The sequence below is a fragment of the Heterocephalus glaber genome, unplaced genomic scaffold, assembly GCF_053883595.1.
Source record: "Heterocephalus glaber isolate CG9 unplaced genomic scaffold, H.glaber_assembly_v1.0 deba00001572, whole genome shotgun sequence".
In the NCBI taxonomy this organism is placed as follows: domain Eukaryota; kingdom Metazoa; phylum Chordata; class Mammalia; order Rodentia; family Bathyergidae; genus Heterocephalus; species Heterocephalus glaber.
The window spans coordinates 3821483-3846647 of record NW_028258357.1 but is presented as its reverse complement, the minus strand read 5'-3'; the positions used below and the strand labels follow the sequence as shown (position 1 = coordinate 3846647).

The 25165-nt window shown below is 31.7% G+C and overlaps 1 pseudogene; it reads left to right on the top strand.

The window, feature by feature from the left end:
- The first annotated feature begins 3929 nt into the window (after positions 1 to 3929).
- On the top strand, positions 3930 to 21047 carry LOC101698846 (pericentriolar material 1 protein pseudogene; annotated as a pseudogene).
- Positions 21048 to 25165: the final 4118 nt, after the last annotated feature.

Here is a 25165-nt window from a genome sequence, read left to right as displayed (position 1 = left end):
TTCTCTAAAAATCTCTTTGAGTGATTTTAATACTCAATCCATCTTAGAAATGGAAGAATAAGAAAATTGTTGATGGATTTTTCATTTACAACATTTCAAAAGTCTAAGATAATAGTCTGACATAGAATGAATCAGAATTTTAATGTGACTCAAAGTGAATAAAATTCTCCACATTAGGTCCTTCCAAAGACCAAGCACTTAGGTGGTCCCAAAAGGAACTGGCACAAATTCAGTCTTACTCGCTACCCAATATATAATGCTAAGTGATAGAAATACTGCAAATATCAAGCACTCTGAAGCCTCCATTGTGTGTTCCAGTTGGTCAATGATTTTTACATAATGTGGGACATATTGAATATTAGATTGCAATTCAGGAAAATGTATTCCATTACAGTATAATATTAACCTATGCTTAAATATTGACTTCAGCACTCAGAATTAAACAAAACAAAACAAAATAAAACATAAATGCAAAATTATTTTACTAGAATCATTGGAACATCTAAGTCAATATGACGAATGTGTAAATGTGTATCAATGCCAATGGCACCAGAGACTTTATAGCTAGACTAGCATTTGGGAACCAACCCAAAGCACAAGAGCTTATGATCCAGAGAGAAAATATTGGGAAGTAGACTTAACAGTGAGTGTCAATGGTAGAACTTGGCAACAATCAGTACTATAAACATTACTTAAGGCAGCAAGGAATCAGGCTTTTCATTTTGTTAATGAACTCCCTTATAAAACTTAAAAAAAGAAATGTTTTTTACTTTACTTCTTTCTACTAAGAAATTCTTATATTAGCTAAACCCTGAAAATAAAACAAACTCTTTTTGTTGTATGACCTTCCACAATAAACTTTGTATCCAGACCCATTTTACTATGTAAGCCTCTAGCCAGACCTTTGACTTTTTGGATTTGAAATTTATTGACTCAATCCACATATATACGACAGTTCAAGATGCAGTACTATGTAAGAGACTATTCTTTTCTTTCATTTTTTAAACAAAATTTTAACAAAGTAATAAATGGCTTCATAAATTATTCCAATTAATTGTTGACTCTTCAGAAATACCGAAAGTAGATCATTTGAACTCAACTTGGGTACTCTGAAATTGTGAAATATGGATCTGTTTTCCACTAGTTCACAAAACGTTCAACTCTAACTTCTGTTTGTAATTAGTTACTTTGGAAAGAACTAAACAGATATGTTACAGTTTCTTTGAATTATCAACATATATTTAAGACAAACTGCATCTTCTAAAGAAATTGTGCCCTCAAGGGAATTATTTGTCTCAGGCTAACAGATTTTTATTTGAGATGTGGAGCTAGTTTTAGGTTTCAGGTGTGCTGGACTGAAATTAATTTGGCATAAATTTTTGAATGCACATGAGCATTACACTTGGTTCTGACTCTGATTACTGAGAATGTATTCCTTGACACAAATGGCTGGAAACAATATCTTTATAACTATTTTCAGCCATAAGGATTGACACAAAGTCATAGAAGCATTAAAAGTAGCTGAAAGAAAGTTCTAAGATTATTATAAAGTTATAAAGTCTTCTCTAAAGTGGATTACAAGCTAATTCTATAGATGTTTTCCTTAACAGAGAATAAAAATGTTCAGAAGATCAAAAAAGTCTGAACAGTTCAGGGCCGAGGATTTAGCTCAGTGGTTCCATCTCCTGCCTTACAAGCTAAGGACCGAAGTTCGATCCCCGGTACCAAAAAAAAAAAAAGTCTAAACAGTTGAAATATTTATCTTTCAGAGGAATACTAGTTTTTATTTTTAAGGAAAAAATGTAGTTATGATAAAAATGTTTAATCTTAACTGCCTTTTGATACATAACAATCATTTTTTGAGAATGGAAATGCAAAAGATGATCAATATTTGCATTTTATATATGTGCTTTCTTAACAAGTAAGATTATGTATTCTTATATATCTGACTCATGTTCACACAAAACTAAATATAGGTATTCTCCATGACATTATGAAAAATGAAAAGATGATTATTTTTAATATTTATTTTACAAATCTAGAAAACTGTATCTCCCAATTTTCATTAGGTATTTTTAGAATATAAAAATGTATGAATTATTTTTTCCCTTTATTTCTTTTCCTTTTATAAACCTTTCTTTTAATCAGAAATTAATCACTAAATCTATTAACACACTTTCTTAGATTTTGTTTTTTATTTATGTACATTCCTCAACTATTACAGTCCTACTGCCATATGTTCTGAATTCTATGCATCAATAAATTTTAGGTGCTTACATTCAAACAGAAATATTCACAACTTCAAATAATATCAGAAGCAATGATGTCTAAATTAGGAAAGTAAATTAAATTTTCAAAAATTACAATTATTTTGCTCTTTCCAAAATGTACCCCTCTGGAAAACAGGTTTGTAATTTTCCCTAAAAATTTGTTTTCACAATCAATTCACAAGTTTGATCTTGGGTAGTATTTCATGGTTTTTTTCCTTTTAGGCAATTTTCTCCATATATTTTATTCTAAGATTACCATGTATTTTAAAGTAACAGTCTAAAGCAAATATGAAAGGCAAAACATTATTATTAATATATAATCATTAATACATAAGTTACTTTAAAGAATTATTAATACTTTAGAATTAGAGAATTATCAATAATAAATTGTTATCAATAAGCTTTTCAAGGTTGGAAGTTTATTTTAACTTTTGTTTGTACTTCATCATCTTACTTATAGCAAGGATAGGAAGCCGAGGTCAGGCGTGGTGACCATACCTCTAATCAGAGCTACTTGGGAGGCTGAGGCAGGACAATAACCTTGAAGGTAGCCTGGATGAAAGAGCAACACCTTGTCTCAAAATACAATGAAAGGCAAAGGATTTAGCTCAGTGTAAAGCCTTCCTGGGTTGAATCCCGGGTACTGAAAATGAAACAAAACAAAATAAGCCTATTAAAAATATATTTTGTCAAATATTGAAATTAAAACTTGGCATATTAGTTCAAGTTTCAGTAATTTTAGAACTTAATGTAATTGGTACCCGAAGCAACCTGTAATATAAATAATGATTCACATAAAACACATAAATTTAATTTATACTGAATTATTTAAAACAGGATTTATATGTAGTATCCACTCTAAACAAAATGCTCAACCAAATAAGGCACTAATCTTAAGATAGCCTCAGAAAATAAAAATTAGAAAATCTTTTACCCAAGAAATATGGTAGCCCCTCAAATCTGAGAGTGATATCTTCTAAGACCTGAGTGGATGCTTGAAAGTGCCAGGGGTGAAAAATCATTTATATATTGTGTGGTTGTATGTATACATGAATACTTATGTGAAAGTGTAATCTGTTAGTTAGGCAAGATGAAAGATTAATAATAACTAACAAAGCAAGTATAACAATGTAAGCAATACATTGTTAATATTACTGCTCATGAGCTTTTATTAAGTAAAATAGAGGCTATTTGAACACAAGAACTGGTAGAGCTCAATAGTCAGTCTGATAAGTCGGGTAGCTACTGAGCAGTAGTGAGTGGGGAGGATATATAAAAGAGTGGAGGGTGGGGAATCTAGCTCAGTGGTTCCAAGGCCTGCCTTGCAAGCACAAGGACCTGAGTTTGATCCCCAGTACCAAAAAAAAAAAAGAGTGGATATAATATACAAAGTATGATTCATACCATAGCTCTAGAAGAAAGGAATTCATGACATTTCATCACATTACATGTCCAAATGACATGTAATTTTAATTGTATTATTTCCATTTAATATTTTCAGACCATAATTGACCATGGGTAACTGAAATTTTAAAAAAATAAAGTGGATAAAAGAAAACTACAGTGTATATCTTAACTGGGTATTCTAAATGACTAAGGTCCATCTTCATAGCTGTATACTTTCTTCACAGTGTACTGAAAAAAATGTAGGTTAAAAGAATGGAGCGGTAAGATTACCCTTCATCTCTTTCTTAAACTGTACACAGAAGAACTGAGAATCTCATTTTTCTAATTTTGTTTTAAAAGCAGTATCTAGATTATAATTTGGGAGAACATCAAAACTGTGAAAATGAATAATGACCCTGCTTTGGCTACAATCTGCAATCTGTACATTCAGTTAACTCCCACTGAAACTAATTATTTTTCTTCAATATACATTAGTAGAAGTTGGACATTCAGAGTTTTCAATTAAATTGTCCATATTGAAGTTAATGTGAGTTCACTGATTTTGATGGTGTTTATATATATAAAAAGACATAAAATAGGATGGCAAGATTTGTTCAGGCTAGATTCTTCTGCAAAGAAATGTTTCACAAAATCAAAAAAGAATTTACTTCTAAATTAAACTGAATTTTGCCTGCTTAGTTGTCATTTTTAAATGATTAAAAAATGTAAATGAAGCATATGCAAGTGTCTTCATTCTCAGAATTTATTATGCAAATTGTTTTTCATCTTGGTGATGAATCCTTTTTTCTTTTGAGTTACTATTAATTTGGAATTTGTTTCAAATAAGTTTAAAAGGTGGAAGAGATGACCAATACATGACCAAACACCCATCCATTTATGCAAAAGGATTTGGCTGGACAAAATTGCAGGGCACCGGTGAAGATGTGAACAATCATGGAACAAGCTCTGAAAACCTTAGTATAAGACATCGGTGGATAATAGATGCATAGATACCTAGCTGAAATATAGAAATAAGAAAAATCAGGACCCTAATGTGTATACAGCAAGTTTTCACTCATAAAAGGCCCATGGCATATAATTTCACTGAAACAGAACATCAAGGGCTAGAAGCACACCTCAGTGCTTTAGTAACTGCCTAGAATATACAAAGTCCTGAGTTTGATCTGTAGTCCAAAAACAAAAAAAGAACACACAAACCTGCAGATGTGCTTTCCCTGTGCAAGATACAAGTCCTTATTTATGCATTTTAATATATTTTACTAGGAATATTCAAAATATTCTCAAACTCTCTAATTGGCATTTTTACTATTTAAAATAGATAGATGAACCATAGAAAAGTAAAAGGCAGTGTGCAATCCTTGTTTCATGAATCCAGCTTCAATTTTCTTTGTATCATGGCATACTGGTTCAAGAATCATCTTCAAAATTATAGTACATATATAAAATCACTGATACGTTATTTGATGAGACTATCATTCTGCACTGTATTGGACTTGAAATTATTCTAAATAGTCTAAGTGCTCTTATACTTCAAACCCCGATTCCCACTTAAAATGTTATAAAAATCTTAGAAAAGCGATGTAACTCGTAAATCTCCACATAATTCATAAACTTTTTATACCAATGTTTTGTTAAGATGTATGTAATTATGACCATATGTTTTGAATTTTATTTAACAAGATAAAACAGCGAGGAATGTTGCTTGACCAAATATTTTGCCTTGACCAAGCTACTCAAAATAATTTTGGGATGTCTTGTCAAATCAAGACCTCCAAGTCCATTCATACATAGTTGTTTTTCCATGTTTTATTAATTTCACTTTTTTTCTCAGCCAAAAGTGATAATATTGGATCGATGACAAACTCTGACATCCAACCCCAGTGTTGTTCCCAGTATAATGATGACTAATTAAATGTAACCTTATAGTTGGCAAAATAAATCTCTTTCGCAGAAACTCGCATTACTATTGCACACGTTCACGTAAAATGAAGTATGAGTAAGTAATATTTAACAAGTGAATGTGACATTAAAACCAGTTTAAATAAAATCAGATATCTAGTCTCTCAACTTTATATGAAAGAAATGCTTTCCTTTAAAATTAGCAAAAAAATATTTTCAAGAACATCCCTTTAGCCTTTTTCTTTCTTTTTATGAGGTGACAGATACAGTATGTGTTTCCTGAAATTTTATAGCTATGCTGTGATCACAGGTGATGACCACAACAGTTATGCAACACACTAGCATGAAACCTATAGGGAAATAGTTGACAGATACACCCACAATGTGACAATAGATATATTCTTCTACCCAGATCCTCTGCCTCCAATTTTGCTCCCACAGGTCTTTCTCAGTATTCAAATTGCTTTTAAGGCAGCCAAATGGGACTCTATCCAATTATCTCTTTATTTTAGCTTTGCTATAAAATTCTAACAGACTATTTAACCTGTTGCCTCAATATTACACATGTCTCAGTTGGGGAGTACTGGTTCCTGAACAGACACTGTGGGAGAAACTTCCACTATCTTTAAGAATTATTTTTTCTTCCCTTACTGATATTTTGGGGGTTTTTTCTTACTCCAAAAGAATCTACAAAGTCAAAGGAACTGTCACAGAAAGTCAATTTTTTACTTATTTTGACATTTGTTTATAATATTTCTAATGGCACAGTGAGATACTCATCATGAAAATTCAAAGGACAAAAACGAAGCCTATTGTTAACACTTTTATTGAAGTATAATTGAAATAACCTAAACTATACATATTTAAAATGCACAATTTGATCAATTTTGATATAAGTAAACACCCATGAAAACATTAGTAAAATCAATGGTTATATACATATTTAATACTTCTCAAATGTATTGGTGTTGTTTTGTTTTTGTTTTCCTAGTATGAACATTTAAATTGAGTTCCATCTTTGATAAGGTTTAAAGTGCAGTATACTATATTGTTAACTATAAGCATTATATTACACTATAGATCTCTGGAGCCTATTTATCTAGCACAACCTCAGTTATATATTCATGGAGCATCAAAAGAAAGAATATGTTGTTAATTCACATGACTAGAAATTATTTTGTAGTCATAGTTGATCAACAATAAAGATGAATAAAAAGTAGAAAGCAAAAACAAACCTCTATATGAAAACGTAACCAGTAAAATTTTTAAAAGCAACTATTTAAAAAATTCCACAGGAAGAAATTGTGTTATATTACTCTGAACAGAAATAAATCTTCTTTCCTTATATATATGAAATTTGCTTTATTTTTAAATGTGTGTATGTGTGTGTATTTGTGTGCTCATGTATTCACATGCATGTGATTTTCATTTAGCCTTGGGGGGCTTCTGAAATCATGACAGTGTCATAAATAGATGTACCACAGAAAAATCCATTTGTTGATGAGGGATTTATGCCACTATTTGATATTTTAGTCATATTTCATGTGACAAGACATTACTTTGAAAATTATTTGTTCTCCACTCCTTTAAAGGTTAAAGTTAATATTATTAAGAAATTACAGATAATACAAGGTAATTCAATTTGTAACTTACAGACCGAAATTTGAGGTCAAGATGACAAAGAATTAAAGTTCAATTCAATGTGGAATTATATAAATTCATACACATAAATATAAGTTCAATTCATACTAGTAAACTCATACACAAAAATAAGTTCTTTAGTATTGCAATACCCAAGTATTCTAGCTACTCTGATTTGAGGTAATCTCAAGCAATTATGCACATTCCTGGAAAAAAAGGGCCGACCTCATATGTTAATAAATAACATCAAAATACTTGGCTACTGTGTTAAGGGAGAAAATTTGAACATTTCAATCATGTTTTTGTCCACATTAAAAAAATACAGGTTTGAGTTTTACAATACACTTTGATTATGTTATTTTTGACTAAGAAACTTTTCTATGGTACTATTTTATTAATAATGTTTGATAATTTAAATTGCTCATATTTGGGTGTGGCAGTACTGGTAATTGAACCCAAGATGTTCAGACTGAACTATATCCCTAGCCCATATATTTAATTTTGAGACAAGGTCTCACTAAATTGCCCAGCCTTGGCTCTGAACTGTGATCTTCTTGTCTCAGCCTCCCAGAGTGCTGGGATTACAAGCGTGCACTACCACATCAGGAAAATGGTTAGTACATCTTTAGAAAAAGGTCTAGACAGATACATCTTCAGCTTTACAGAAATTTTACTGAAAATCATACTTAATTATGTTTGATTTTATTTTATATTATTCTTTCCTCCTTTCCATGTATATTTCCTTAAAATAAGTTGTATATGAGGGTATAATAATACTGAAAAAAGTAAATATTTTATGCCATTATTAAAAACAAAGAGAGCTTATCTTTGTGTAAGACAAGATGTATAAACAAAAACAATGACACATATCCACTTCATTCTCTTAAACAGTAATGACTAATTCCCTTTTTATATTTTCCATTTGTCAAAGTTTAATTTAATTTAATTTTATATTTTATTTTATTTTACTTTAGAGATGGGGTCTCACTAAGTCCCTAAGATGCCCTGGCTGGACTTCAACTTATGATCCTCCTGCCTCTGTCTCCCAGAGTACTGAGATTACAGAATAGGCCACCAAGCCTGATGTTTAAAACATATTGAGTACATAAAAATCACTAACATCAACAAAGGAAAAATTTTCAGGTTAAGTGAGTGATAAATTACTTTTGCAATAGTAAATACACATTCATATGTAAGTTTTTATTGCCATACAATGATTTTGGACATATATATTTAGATAATAAGCAAATATTGTGACAAAATGTATCCTTGTTATAATAACAAAGATATACACATTAGAAATATAGAATAACTACATAGTGTATAACTTTAATAATATTGCAATTAGTGTTGGTAGTTGCTTATTTGTCTTTGGTTTCTAATGAAGTGAGAAAAAATAAATTCTAATAAAAATTCAAAATATTATTAAAGTGTACCATTGTATTATATTACAAAGACTATCAGATGAAAGTATATAAGATTTTGTGAAAAATAAATAAGAATACATAATACAATGTCTTCATTTCCAAAAAAGAATTGAAGAATAGGTAAGCTCTGAAAGATCTGAATGTTCAAAATCTGTTTAGAAAAATTAATACTACAAACTTCTTGATGGATTGCATTTTAGATTTAATTCCCATAAGTTCTGGAAAAAGATATTTAGTAAATAAGTGACTATAAGCCAGTTTAATAATTAACTTGATAGAAAAAGCATTTTTAAAATTAACAAAATATACTTTGTACTCACTCTTTCTATACTCTTGCCAAGGTTAGAAAAATCAAAAACTGTCCGCAGTCACTAAAATCTTCTAGCATTTGACTCTTCAAATATCTGCTGGCAACATCCCCAAGATGATGTCAGTTTCTCAAACAGGGCAGAACATGTAATACTCCCTCAGAGCATCTCACATGCAGAGTTGGTGCACTTTCAAAAATCGTGCGCACGAGTGGTTTTTCTCCAAAAGATGACAAAATCTTCAGAAGTTATGCTCCAGTCTCAACAATAAATGATGGAAACATAAATTACAAACTTAAAGTCTGAGAAAACACTTAAAATTGAACAGATGAATTAAAATTTTTTTAAATGCAATTATGTAAAATTAAAACTGAACTCAACTATTATATTTGTAAAATCAAATATCTCTATAAATAGAATGACATTTTTAAAGAATGTTTTATTTCAACTATTGTCATTGATCCTATTTCTCAATACTATATTTCAAAGAGGTTTTACCAGAATTAATAGAGCAAGATCATCAGTAACAGTAGGTAAAATAATGTGTTGCTTATTAGTTGATTTTATTTATTAATAAATATAATTATAAAATAATAGCTCATTTTTAATAAATGAACATATTTTTGTCTCTCTTAAAAATACAACTCAAAATATAACTGAAGTTTTTCTTAGCAATTGCAGTGCACTATTATAATCACCAATTATTGTAAAAGATTGAAATAGTTTCAAGGATCCTCACTTATATGTGGCATGGTATTTGCTCTAATAATGAGGAACACCAACTGCAATGATCTTTGACTTATTTGCTGGTTACAGAACATAATATACATTCATGAGCATTATTTTGTTAATTATGGGAATGGAAGAAGTGAATAAAGTAAAACTACATAAAATCTTTTTGACTTTTTAAAGTATACCATTTTTACATGCTTAAAGTTTTATTTTTATAAAAGTATACATTTTGAAAAATATGGTATATTACTATAGATACAGCATTATAAAATAAATGCCATGATCTTTTTGTTATCTAATTGAAATTTTGTATCCTCTTTTGTTATAACACATTAATTATAAAATGTGATGATATTGCTTCACTGATATTAGTATATGCACACACATCTCCCCTCTCCCCGTGGATACTTTCTTATTCCTTCATGATCCCTCTCCTACTTTCTAAGTTCAGATCATGCTATGTCTTTTCTTTTCTTGCCTCTTCTTTTTCTGTTTCCATATATGATACTTGAAGTTTTTATACTTCCAGGCATGGTGACACTTGCTTATAATCCCAGGCTATGAGAGGTCAAGAGGCAGGAGACTGAAACATTTAAGCCCAGCCTGGGCAAGTTAGCAAGACCCTTTCTCAAAATAAAAAAGAGGGGTGGGGATGTAGCTCATTGTGAAGGATTTGGGATCAATCTCTGCTTCTGACCCTCCCCTCAATACAACCAAAATTGTTTCCTTTGACTAACATCTTCCCCACCATCTCTTCCAGCCCCTTGGTAACCATCATTTTTTTTCTCTGCTTTTATGAGTTTAGGATGATGAAATATCACTTGACATCTGTTAGAATGACTCTTATGATAACAAGTGCTGACAAGGGTGCAGAAAGGAGGAACCACTTACACATTGTTTGTTGGGAAGTACATTACTAGAGGTATTCTGGAAAATACTATTGAAGACCTTCAAAAACTTCAAAGCTAAAACTAATTTATAATGAAGCAACCTCTGAACTAGGTATATATTAAAAATAAATGAAATCACTATGTCAAAGAGACACACTCCTATATTCATTACAACATTAATTATAATGGCCAAAACATGGATGAAACCAGCAATATGAACTCAGGAACTTGATCATCATGTTACTGGAATAAATCAGACACAGAATAACAAATCTCGCCAGTTCTCTTAACCTTTCCCTGATGTTTTCCAGGTGGCTACATAATCTTCAGCCTTCATTATCTCATACAGCTCTATCCAGAGAAACAGCATAAGAGATAATCAGGATGCTAAGAGTCCTTAATATATCTTTCCAGGAGAAAAACTACCAGTAGAGAGCCTTTTATTACTCTTTGGCCAGAGCTGAATTGCATGACAACTCCTAATTCAGGAGAGAGATTGAGAAGGAGGAATAAAGGATCCAAATTGGATTAGATCAATTGTGTTTCATCAGCTTCCCTTGGGACATTGAGGGGCAAAGAAATTCAGATTCCTAGTGACAATGTCAAAGCATGTTACTTCATCAAATAATTGCAGATGAAGAAAATTTTGAATTGCAGATTAATTTCCTAAAATATACTATTAATTAATATATGTATGGGGGAAATATGTAAATACATAGTGCTAAAATCGAAAATTCTCATTTTAAAACTACTGTAAATTTGATATGAATTGTCAAGTTTTTAGGGTGATACTTTTAGTAATTCTATAAATTTTTAATGCTTCTTTATTTTCTCTTTTGCAATTTGATTTATTCTGAACTTTGAACCACTTACCAATCCAATTATTTAAATACAGGATGCACATTTTTAAATTAATTATTATATGTTAATATAACAGGAAGTATAAATACAATACTTTTGTCAAATTTAATCAATAATTTTTCTGTGTATGGTATATCTTAAAATATGCAATACATAATGCATGGTTAAAATCTGGACAGTAGTTTCTAACTTCGTTCCAGATTCTTTTTGGATTATTGTCTTTCCCTGAACAACACACTTCACACTGTTGTGTTGGACTTTCATTTTTTTCTGTGGATGCCTTAATTTTAATAAAATGTCTACAGACTAAACATAATAGTGAAGAAATGGATGATAGACGTCCTGGTTGGCATTTCGCTATCCCATATTACTCAATTATTTGATCACCTAATCTAAATTGTAAATGACCTTTTGAACCTCCTGGTTTTGAATGAACAACAAATGAGTTCCACATTGTTTGGTCCAGAAAGTGCATAAATATTTTATAACAATAATATTTTTTATCTATGTTTCTGCTATGACCTATGATGTGTTCTTTCTTATCTAATGATACTGAATGATAGTCATGTTATCTGAGTTATACTTTGCATTTTTTGGACTAACATTTAGCTATGTTTATGTTTGTAGTAATATTATAAATTTACATTACATATTAAGCAGAATTCTTACACAATTAAAATGCTTTTAAAAATTGTGCTTAATTTGTGAAGTCTTTTTAGTAGATAGATATAGATCAGTTGATTTAAAAATAATCAACATGACTAATATTCAAAATAGATAACAAAATATAGTATTATTATATATAATATTATTAAGTTCTGAGTGGAACACTAATGGTGTTATTAATTTATAATAGAAATGGTCTTTCAATCAACTGATGAATGCATAAAATATGATTCATAAACACAATGGAATATTACTCAGCCATAAAAATGAAATCTTGTCAGTTTTGACAACATGAATATACTGGGGAATCATTATTTTAATAATAAATGAGTCATATTTAAAGAGACAAATATTGTATAATCTCAGTCATATCTGGAATCCAAAAATATTTTGGTGGTTAGCAGAAGATGGAAGAATAGGTGAGGGAGGGATGAAGAAAGGTTGATAAATAGGTATTAAATTCGAGTGACGAGAAAGTATGGGTGTGATATTGCACAATAGGGTGGCTATAGATAATGATAGCATACCACATATTTCAAAGAAGTTGAAGAAAAGGGGCTGGGGATTTAGCTCAGTGGTTTCGCCGCCTGCTGCACAAGTGCAAGGACCCGAGTTCGATCCCCGGTACCAAAAAAACCCAAAAACCCAAAAAAGTAGAAGAAAGGATTTTGAAATTTTGACTCAGAAGAAATGATAAATGTTTGAGAGAAATGTTTAACCCTATGTAAACATAATACAATGTATACATGTATCAATGTATCATATCTTACCCCATTAATATGTAGTTTTTTCTAATTTCATGTATCTGTTTAAAATAAATTTAATTTAAATTGAAAAGTGTATAAATAAATTTTAAAATTGATTTAAATTAAAATGAAAGCCAGAGCAATGATAGCAGCAGCATGTTTCTGTGACAATAGTAAGATCATGTGTGCATGTGTATGTGAGTGGCGGGTTAATGCAGTCTTTTTCTGAGAAATAATTTTATCTATCATCTACTTTGAGAAGGTGAGAAAATGTCTATGGGATTTAAAAGATTTTTACAAACCTACTTTCTTGAGAATATTTCCTTACCTTTTCATTTATTTATTTATTTTATTTTATTTTATTTTTCCTCTGTACAGGGGATTGAACTCAGGACTTTGCACTTGCCAGACAGGCATTTTATCCCTGAGCTGCATCCCCAGTCCCTCCTTTACCTTTAAATTGATTCAAAATACTAATTTGAGAAGCCTACACTAATGGTAGAAACTATTTCCTTTATAAATATTTGATAAAATACGTGGCTAATGAACTTTACATAACACCACAATAATTAGTGAATTAAAATATGTAACATTGTTATTTAAGTACAACTTCACTAACCCTAACCCTAAGCCTAACCCTAAACATAAGGAGTCTAACACAAAAGCATTACAATGTCTTTATATTATTCCAAGAAAAAGTAAAATAATGTTTTACTAAAATATTATGTCTATGAATTACTTCATTCCCTGAGATTCATCAGAAAGTATATATTCCTTTGCATATATACATATACATTTTCATACACACATGCATACACATACAGAAGAGTAATAAAATTTTTCTTAAAATACTGATTCCTAATTAGAATGTACCAATAATCACTGACTTCATATCAACATTAAATTATTAATATGCTTTGGAAATAGTGATAAAGGAACCAACTTTTGATAACTTTATTATTATGAGGCCCTGTCAGTAAGCCTGACAATAGAACCAAAAGTATAGTATCTTTATTTTTTGGCTTAAAATTTCAATTATATTAAAAACTAGACTTCCATTAGAAAAAGTTTTAAGACCCTGCAACCCAGGAGAACTAAATGCAATATGACAAGAAACAAAACCAGGAGCTGAAAACCACTGGAATTAGCCCCCATATTACTTTGGAATACAGAGACATTTGAGCTCCATAATAGATGTACATTTAGTCAATTTGAAATAAAAATGTAATATACTGCTTTAATTGGTCTCATCTCATTAATATAAATATGTATAACTTAATAAATCTTGAAGGATATCTCCCTTTCAAATTCTTTTCCAGGTCTCACTTAACTAATTGCAAAATTGATTTCACATGTGCAGAAGCTGGCAATTAAATTTTTCAGTTTAAGGAAGTCAGAACCGTAACAGCAAATACAATTATATCACAAATTGAATTATTAAATAGAGAAATATAATGTAGTTTACAGTGGTTACTTTAGATAGCTCTAAGAAAATACCTATAAGGTATAAATTTGACTTAAACCTCAATTCCAAGTCCTTGAGTTTTAGAACATTCCCTAAATTTCTGCACAATATTTCAGTATCTCTCTGCCCATGACTTCCTTGTCTTCCTCTCTCTGCCTTTCTGCTTTAATTTGCACCTGCTCTCCCTTCCCTCTTGTAGATACTGGCACAGGTCTCAAAATTTAGTTCCTTCATTTGCTTCCACATGAAAGCTTTATTGAATATTTCTTGAACTTAGTAATTTTACTGAGAAACTGGTATTCAGAGTTGTACCAAGAAATCGTGCCCTATTCTCCCCTCAATATTTTCATTACATTGTCTCAAAAGAGACATGAAATTCCTTCTTGTTATATTAGAAATGTTATTGCGTATATTTACATACATTATATGTGTTAAATATATGTATATTTTGCTGCTTATTTTGTTATGGAAATTCTGTGTAGAACTTGATGAGGTTGTAATATTTTCCTCTGAGTTTGAACCATGATGTAGCTATGAAGACTGCCCAAGCAAAAGATTTCACTAAGCTTGTAGGCTAATCGTGGCTCTATTGGCAGTTGTTTTCATTTCTTACATGATACTTGTATAAAGAAATAGAAGCTGTCAGTCATTAAAATAGAAGGTATACAGCTTTGAGCCTAAGGATAAAATTGGATTTCGCTGTTGGGGTTCTGCTGATTCAGTTTTATTCCACAAAGTAAATTGCTTTTCTAAAGCATTACTATTCACAGAAAAAGCCTCTGCTGAGATAGGTAGAGCTAAAAGCTTATTAGGCACAATACTTAGTATTGTCTCCTGAATACGAAAGAATTAGAGAATAGATTTACAGGATACAAGACACATTTTCAAATTTCTGGGCAATTTTATGTGCTCTACAATTTTCTCTTTCATTCCTATTTGTTTCTCATTTTGTTTGTGTCTAACATATCACATTTTTCACATTTATTGACAGTGCAATAACTTTGCTTTGGAAGCAATAGACAGCTTTAGTAAATGGCTACATTTTTGATGAAATAATATAATAAATTTTATAAATATAAGAAAAATCTGAGATACTATTTCAAGTATTTAAATTTCTTGTATATCATTTTTCATATAATTATCTTACTGTATTTCCCAATGAAATATATTTCTCCCATAACATTATTCAGACAAGAATGATATATAAGCACAGCACATTTGATTTAAAAACATGACTAAATTCAGTTTCTTTCAAAAAGGAATTTTAAGAACATATGACTTGATGAATTTCATTTTCATATCTATAAGTACCACAGTAAGTTAAAACGTTTCATGTAAATATTAACAATCCAGGATAAGTGAGTGGATGGATTTTTTTGAAAATTTTAATAATTTTTATATCATTCATAGACAGTGATAATTTGTCATGGACATAACAAGATCAAGATTTTCAAAGGTATTGATGAGTATTAGGCATATCTTAATAAAAGTAATTCACAGTTCATTTATTGCTATGAGGAGCCTGTAGAAGAAAATTATAAGAAACCTGAATTCGGTGGTCAATAGAATTATTAAGTTTTGAATTGTGTTTCTGACAATATTTAGAGATAAAAATTACAACATTTTTTAGATTAAATGAAAACAAAATTGCATTTATAACCACAAAAATTTCATCACAGAGAATAATATTTAAGATTATTTGGAAGATTACTATTGATTTAGTAAATGTTAGGAAACTTTTCTCAAATATTTCTTTGGAATATCATTAGAATGTATTATGTATGCAAGATAGATGTATTGAACTAATTACTGGTTCATTATTTTCTGCCGACCCCAGTTGAAACAAAAACAAAATCTAAACAAAAATATAAACCAAAACCACAGAGAGAATATCTTCAATGTATTTTCTTGCAAAATTTTCCTCTTTTAAAGGTTTTTGATTCTTATTTTTCCCATTCCTCTCTCCTCTCTTCAGTCCCTCTTCTTCTCCTTTTTTACAAAAGCTTTCTTTCCATTTTATTTTTCTTTTCTCAAATTTTTCTTTCCCCTTCCTTTATTTTCCCCACACCCTCCCTAGTGCCCCTTCCCATTTGAACAATTTTGTCCTATTTCACAATGGCTATTATACACTTTGGTACTTATTTACATTTTCAGTTTCTCATACCAGAGAAACAATCTGATATTTACACATGTATCTGATTTATTTCACTTAAGAGTATGGTCTTAAGATGCATCCATTTCCACCTAGAAATCTCTCAATTTTATCTTTCTTTATTGCTGAGTAGTACTTCAATTTATTAAAAAAATCTTTATTGATTCATTGGTTAATGGGCATTTGGGCTGTTTGCAGGATTCAGCTATTATAAACTGTGCTGCTATACAAATGGGTGTAAATCTATCAGTGTGGTGTGATGCTTTTAATTCTTTCAGGATGATACCAAGAAGGGGGCCAGATGCCTCAAATAGAACTTCTAGTTTTAGTTTTTTGAGGAATCTCCACACTGATTTCCACAGTGGTTGCACCAGTCTATAATCTGACCAACAGTGTATGAGGGAGGAAATTACATAGATCAGAGCAGAAATTAATGCAATTGAGACTAAGAACATGATACAAAGCATTGATGAATCAAAGAGTTGGTTCTTTGAAAGATTAAATAAAATTGATAAATCTTTGCTAACCTTATCAAAAAATGAAAGAAAAGAATGAAATCCTTGCAATTAGGAATGAAAAGGATGAAATCACAACAGATCCTTCAGAAATCCAGAAGATCATCAATACTTACATACTCTGAAAACCCTTATCTTAATAAAATAGAAAACACAGAAGAAATGAACAAGATCCTAGATACATATGAATTACCAAAGATATGAAAATTCTAAATAACCAAATATCACTCAATGAAATTGAAGATGTAATTAAAACCCTACCAATAGTTTTGACCTGCAGCTGTCAGCTGCTAGTGTGAGTAATTGTCCTACAAAAAAAATACATACCAGCTGTTATCTCAACTCCAACTGTTAATGAAAATAAGACTAGTACAAGCAAATTTGTTGTTGAGCCTGATGATCTTCAGTAGTAGACAATGAGTTGTGGTCAGACATTTGAAGACATGCAATCTTGAGGGAAAAGCTGCGACAGAGAAGAAAGCAGCTTGAGGCTCTGATGGCTGAACATCAGAGGAGGCAAGGTCTAGCTGAAACTACATCTCCAGTGGCTGTGTCATTAAGAAGTGATGGATCTGAGAACATGTGTCCTCCTTAACAAAGTAGAACAGAAAAAAACCATGGCAACTTGGGGAGGTTCTACTCAGTGTGCACTCGATGAAGAAGGAGATGAAGATGGTTACCTTTCTGAAGGAATTGCTCAGACAGATGAAGAAGAAGAGCAGTATGCCAGTTCCAATGACAACTTTTCTGTGTATCCTCCTAACAGTGTGAATCATAACTCCTATAATATAAAGAAAACCAAAAATAGGTGGAAGAACAATTGCCCTTTATCAGCTGATGGAAATTACTATCCTTTAGCCAAGACAAGACAACAGAATATCAGTATGCAATGCCAAGAAAATCTTCAATGGGTGTTAGAGCTCTCTTATGTAGAGGAGAAAGAACAGTGGCAAGAACAAATTAATCAGCTAAAGAAACAACTTGATTTTAGTGTTAACATTTGTCAGACTTTGATGCAAGACCAACAGACTCTGCCTTGCTTGCTACAAACTCTTCTCACTGGTCCTTACAGTGTTATGCCAAGCAATGATGCACCTCCTCAAGTACACCTCATAATGCACCAGTTGAACCAGTGCTATACACAGTTAATGTGGCAACAGATAATGTTCAGAGGTTGGAACAAATGCTAAATAAACTCATGCACCAACATAATCATAATCTAGGAAAAGTGTAGAAGCAAGGAAAGAGGCAGTAACACATCACACCCTCCTTCTCCCAGTTTATTTTGTCCTTTCAGCTTTCCACCACAGCCTGTAAATCTGTTTAATGTATCTGGATTTACTAACTTTGCATCATTTGCACCAGGTATGAATTTTAGCCCTTTATTTCCTTCTAATTTTGGATATTTTTATCAGAATATTTCTACATCTACAGAACAGCAGCAGCCATTAGCCCAGAACCCTTCAGGGAAAACAGAATATATGGCTTTGCCAAAATCTTTTGAGAGCAGTTCCTCTATCGGAGCAGAGAAGCAAAGGAATCAGAAACAGCCTGAAGAGGAAGTAGAAAACAGTAGGACACTGTGGGTATATGACCAAGAAGGAGAAATAGAAAAACATTTATCAAGACTGGATTTGCACTGCCAGTAGAGAAAATTACAAATAATAATCACAAAAATCAATTAGATACAAGTAGGAGAAGACATCAGTTTGATGACAAATCATTAGAAAGCTTTAGCAGTATCCCTGATCCAGTGAATCCTACAACAGTAACTAAAACATTCAAGACAAGAAAAGCATCTGCACAAGCCAGCCTGGCATCTAAAGACAAAACTCCCAAATCAAAGAGTAAGAAGAGAAATTCTACTCATCTGAAAAACAGAGTTAAAAATGTTGGGTATGAATGTGCTAGTATGTCTATCGCATGTGAACCTTGCAAAAGTAGGAACAGACATTCAACCCAGACTGAAGAGCCTGTTCAAGCAAAAGTATTCAGCAGAAAGAATCATGAGCAGCTGGAAAAAATTATAAAATATAGTAGGCCTACAGAAATATCTTCAGAAACTGGGAGTAATTTTTCCATGTTTGAAGCTCTGCGGGGTATCTATTCAGAAGTAGCTACATTAATTTCTCAGAATGAATCTCACCCACATTTCTTTATTGAACTCTTCCATGACCTTCAGCTACTTAATACTGACTATGTGAGACAGAGAGCTTTATATGCATTGCAGGGCATAGTATCCAGACATATTTCTGAAAGCCATGATAAAGAAGGGGAAAATGTAAAGTCAGTGAACTGGCACTTGGATAGCATCAAACTCAGAACTTAGACCCAGTGAAAGCCTGGCTACTACTGATGATGAAACTTTTGAGAAGAACTTTGAAAGAGAAATGTATAAAATAAGCAAAATGATGAGCAAAATGATGCTGATAATGCTAGTGTCATATCTGTATCTTCAAACTTTGAGCCTTTTGCAACAGATGATCTAGGTAACACCGTGATTCACTTAGATCAAGCATTAGCAAGAATGAGAGAATATGAGTGTATGAAGAGTGAAGCTGAAAGTAATTCAAATGTGAGATGCAACTGCAGGGTTATTGAGGATGAAAGTACTGCTGCTGCGACCACTATAGTTAATAATTTAGAAGAAACTCCCATTATTGAAAAACATGGTTCACAACAAGTGAACTATAAGTGAAGTTTCTACTGTCCCATGTCCTAGAATTGATACTCAGCAGCGCAAATTAAAGCAATTATGAAAGGACTCATTCCTTTCTTAAAGGAGCACATGGATGATGTATGCTCTTCTCAACTTCTTACTTCAGTAAGACGCATGGTTTGAACTCCTACCCAGCAAAATGATGAGAGTAAGAAGTTTCTAAAGTTCTTTCATAAACAACTTGGAAGTATATTATAGGATGCACTGACAAAATTTGTGGGCAGAAAACTGAAAGACTGTGGAGAAGATCTTCTTGTAGAGATATCTGAAGTGTTTAATGAATTGGCCTTCTTTAAGCTCATACAAGATTTAGATAATAATAGTATAACTGTTAAACATAGATGCAAAAGGAAATAGAACCAGCTGGAGTAATACAATCTTATGCCGAAGAGGCCAAAGGGATTCTTGAAGGCGATGACAGATCACCTGCTAGAGAGACTGATGATGAAGACAAAGACAAAGATGAAACTAAAACAGTTAAACAGACTCAGACATCTGAGGTATATGGTACCGAAGGTCCCAAAAATGTAAGATCTGATGTTTCTGATCAAAAGGAAGATGAAGAAAGTGACGGATGCCCAGTGTCAACTAATTTCTCTAAAGTGGAAACTCAGGCTTTAACTAATTATGGAAGTGGAGAAGATGAGAATAAGGATGAAGAAATAGAAGAATTTGAAGAGAGCTCTGTAGATGTCCAGACTTCATTCAAGCTAACACTGAAACTATAGAAGAAAATGAGCATGATGATCGGGTTCTACAACATGAACTAGAAAAAACAACAGAAAGCATGAAGATCCCATCAGAACAAGAACACATTAGTAAAGATGACCAAGATAGCTCTCCTATGAAGCCCTGTTATCTTTATATCTTGGAAAATGAGCAACCTTTAAATAGTGCTGCCCACAAGGACTCACTTACTACTGTTGATTCATCTCAATAGCCTAACCCTTTGCTTTTGCCTTTAACTGAAATTGAAACCTTAGTGGCTAGAGTCAAAGAAGTTAAATATGCTCAGGAAACTCCTGAAAGCTCACTGGCTGGAAGTCCTGATACTGAATCTCCAGTGTTAGTGAATGACTGTGAAGCAGAATCTGGTAACATAAATCAAAAGTCTGATGAAGAAGACTTTGTGAAAATTGAAGATTTAGCACTTAAACTGATGATATACTCAGAAGCATATCTTAGGAGGAAAATGGTAGAAGAAGAACAGAAAAACCATTTATCTGGTGCAATATGCGAAATGCAGACTGAAGAATTAGCTGGAAATTCTCAGACACTAAAAGAACCTGAAACAGTGGGAGCCCAGAGTCTATGAGATGTCTTCAGAGGTTCATCTGATTCTTTCTTTACATAGTCAGTGCATACATGAAAATGATACTAAATAAGCACCTTTTGATCTGTATAAAAATGTAAAGTAGTTTGACACTGCATTTTTGATAAACGTGCTAATTTCTGCCCATGGCAGTTTATACATCAGAAACTGAATTCTCAAGCCTTGATACACTGTGGGGATATTGCTTTTTTTCTTTTATCTTTTGCTTTTGTGTTCTGGGTTCTTTTTTTTTCCCTCATTGTGATGTTTGGTAATGTTAAATTTAAAATGTAGACTTAAATAAAATTTATACTTACATATAAAATAAAATAAAAACCTACTAACAAAGAAAAGCCTAGGTCCTGATGGATTCACAGATGAATTCTACAAGACATTTAGAGAAAATCTAATGCCATGTGTTAGTTACGTTTCTCTCATTGCTGAGACAAAATACCTGACATTCAAAGAGGGAAAAGGGTTTATTTGGCTTATATTTGACAGAGGTTTCACTACATAATTGGCTGGTTCCAAGACAGGGTGATAGAGTGGCAACAGTTGATGGCAGAGGGAGATAGCAAAAGCAACAAGGGAGAGCTTAACAGTATTTTTCTGTCCCTTTTATCCCACCCAGAATACCGGAATCAGGGTGGTAGCAAATCACTCATGTGTAGTGGTGTAGTGGTTTAGTAATCACAGGCTCTTAATTCCAGCATCAGACATTCCAGATTCAGTCACCTCTGAAAAAGAAAGCCCAAACTCATCTGCATGAGGTTTTAGGGGGGACATCTAAACACAAGCCATAAAATGACACCCCTCCTCAAAGTCTTTACTGAAACTAAAAGGGAAGCAATATTCCCAAAATCATTCCTAGAAACAAGTATTAACCTCATACAAAAACCAGAAAAGGATCCAACCAAAAAAGAGAACTTTAGGCCAATCTCTCTAATGAATATAGATGCAAAAGTCCTCAATAAGAAACTGGCAAACATAATGCAGGAAGTCATCAAGAAGATTACACACCATGGCCAAGTGTTCATCCCAAGGATGCAGGGATGGTTCAACAATTGTAAATCAATAAATGTAATGCACCATATTAAGAGAGCCAAGGATAAAATTAACATGGTCATCTCAATAGATGCAGAAAAAGCATTTGACAAAAGCCAACATGCATTCATGAAAAAACTCCTACAAAAATTGGAATAGATATTCTTTATCTCAATCTAATAAAGGTGTTTTATTCTCTGTAAAAGAAATAAAAAGTTTCTATTCTTCTTTCTTTTCCTCTCTCTATGATTTATGAATTACATTTCCAATGAGAAGTCTGCTTTCATTTTCATATATGTCTTTTGGATTACTTATATTTTTTCCTTCTTATTTTGAGTTTGACCACTTTGGTAATAATGTGCCTAAATGAGATTTATTTGGCATTATTCTTCTTAAATTTTATTGGTTTTTTGATACTGGTTGAGCTATTACTTTATTCAATTTCAGAAAAAAATGTCATCATAAAAAATGTCATCATTTATGAACATTTATTTTTTTCCCAATCCTATTATTCCTCTCCTTCTAGATATTCAGCCATACATATTGTGAACTTCTCGATAGTGGTATTGCTGTTCAGGTCTTCCATTTTTGAGTTTCAATTTGGAAAAATTCATTTTATCTTTTTTTTCTGCAAAGGCCAACTCAATTTTCATTTCCTATGTTGTATTTTCCATTTCTTTAATTTCAATATTTTCATTTTATTTCTGTATTTCTAACATTCTTTAAATCTGTAGATATCATTTCTAATTCTTCTCATACTTTTTTCATATTAAAAGTTTAAGAAGTTTTTAAAATTCCAAATCTGGGTAGAGTATATGTCTAATTATGTTTATCATTTTATTTCTAGAGAATATGTCATATATTCCTACATTTTTGTTATGTGTACAAAATTTTCTTTTTACCAATTGGATATAGTGTAAATTACATTATGCAGACCATCAATTCTGTGTTTCCTCCAAAAAAAGATTTTTTTATTTCTAGCAGATAGTTAAATTATTAACAAATCACTTTATTCTTACCCAGGCTTGAAACTAAGCTGAATATGTGTCTATTTTAATTAACTCTTAGTCCTAAGAAGGAAGTTCTGGGTTCTCAGTCTACTTCCCTGTTAAAAAGCTCTCATGTTTTAGCTTTCAGAATCTTCATTCTGCCTTAAGTCCCAGAGTTGGCAAATTATTTAAAAGGAAATTTTTCCCATTATTTCAGACCTTCCTGCATTGTCTAGATGTAAAATTCTATTTTCTCCATGAAGCATCCTGAAAGTGCACAAACTCTAGACTGTAGAGTCTTGTACTCCATGAAGTGAATCAAAAAATTCCCTGTAGGGAGAACATGTGACTAATACAGCTATCTTAATGTATTTCTTGTCTTGAGTCTCTTATCTCCTCAAACCTTATTTCTCTTGGTTGCTAATACAGATAACTGCTAAATTTTTGCATTTTATTAAATTCTTGTAGCATATTTTTTTCCTGGGAGACTTAATCATGTTGAAGCTGGTTGATAATGTTAGAATAAATAAATCATCTTTTTATGTATGAGCTACACATAGTGATTGCTTTCTCAAAGGAATGGTGCAGAAAGGAGAAAAGAGTCACTTTACAGTGGAGAGCCCTGAAAAATTACTTCACCCAGGTGATCAAGGTGAAATTCAACAGTCATAGGTCCTGGGATTTAGCTCAGTTGCACCACGCCTGCCTCCCAACCGCGAGGTCCTGAGTTTGATCCCCAGTGCTGAAAAGAAAAAAAAACAAAATAAACAAAAAAGCCCAAAAAACACAGTCATACATCATAAAGACAGGATTGACACTTGATATGCTGTGATCTAAATGACACTACTGCGATCTATCAAAATCACATTCTGCCAGTTGAATAATGACAAAAACAATAGATGAGTTTCAGTGAAAGTACATACTATGGCTGGGGATTTAGCTCAGTGGCACCATGCCTGCCTTGCAAGTGCAAGGTCCTAAGTTTGACCCCTGGTACCTAAAAAAAAAAAAGGTACATATTATAAAAAAATGATACTCAAAAGTAACATCATCAAAAACACAGAAAATCTAAGTGATAACCAAAAGAAGCGTAAAGAATGTGAAGACTAAATGTAATGCAGATTCCTAAACAAAAGATAATGAAATCTCACTAAAATCCGGTCTTCATTAAATACTAATATATAAATATATGTCATTAATTATGACAAATATGTCCAGTGAATGGCAGAATATTAGTTAAAATAGACAATACAATGTATCTGAGAACTTTTATTTTTACATTTTTTCTGTAAATTTAAATGTATTCTAAAATAAACTTATTTACAAAGACTTGCATAAATATGTAATCTATAATAATAACTTGGTATACTAAAGTGAAGAAGTGTGTTTTCTTATGCCTTTGTTGCTGTTACTTAAATCAACAACCTCAAGTGTTTCTGAAATACATCCCTGGGTGATCATTTGGAAGAAATATATTAAGTAATGTTTTCTTCAGATACATCCACATACCATTCAAAGGATATTGTTACATAATGAAAACTACAGATAAGGTCACTACTTTTATGGAACTTAGTTTTTAATGTACTATGGGGTATAAAATGAATAAAATTGTGTTATACAACAAGCAAGGAAATTGTATAGCATATTTGAATGTGATGAGTGGTATAGATAAAAGTTAAAAAAAATGTTTTATACCAAAAAGAGCAAAAGAGCTACCATTGGAGAGACTGTAGATATTCCAATGCTATATTTCCTATGTAAACATACAAATTAGGTTATTTTTATTTATTTTAGCATTAAATTAAATGTAGAGTTTTAAGTGTAGATATATTTTTACTTAATTTTCTTAAAAATTACATTGAACATTCATCTGCTAAGATTGTTCTTTCTACTTTGATTGTGAGATAAAGAACAAGTTGGAAAAAATGGTGAGCTCTGCTAATAACAAATGCAGAGCAGTAAGAAGCAAACTGTGGTAGGTTCCAGATAACAAATTTTCAGATAATAAAAACAACTAGAAACAAACAAGTAAAAAACAAAACAAACGTACAAAAAGAAAAATGTTAGGTAGGCGACATAAAAACATGTCACTTCTGCTGCTTTAACTGCTGAGTGTAGGATT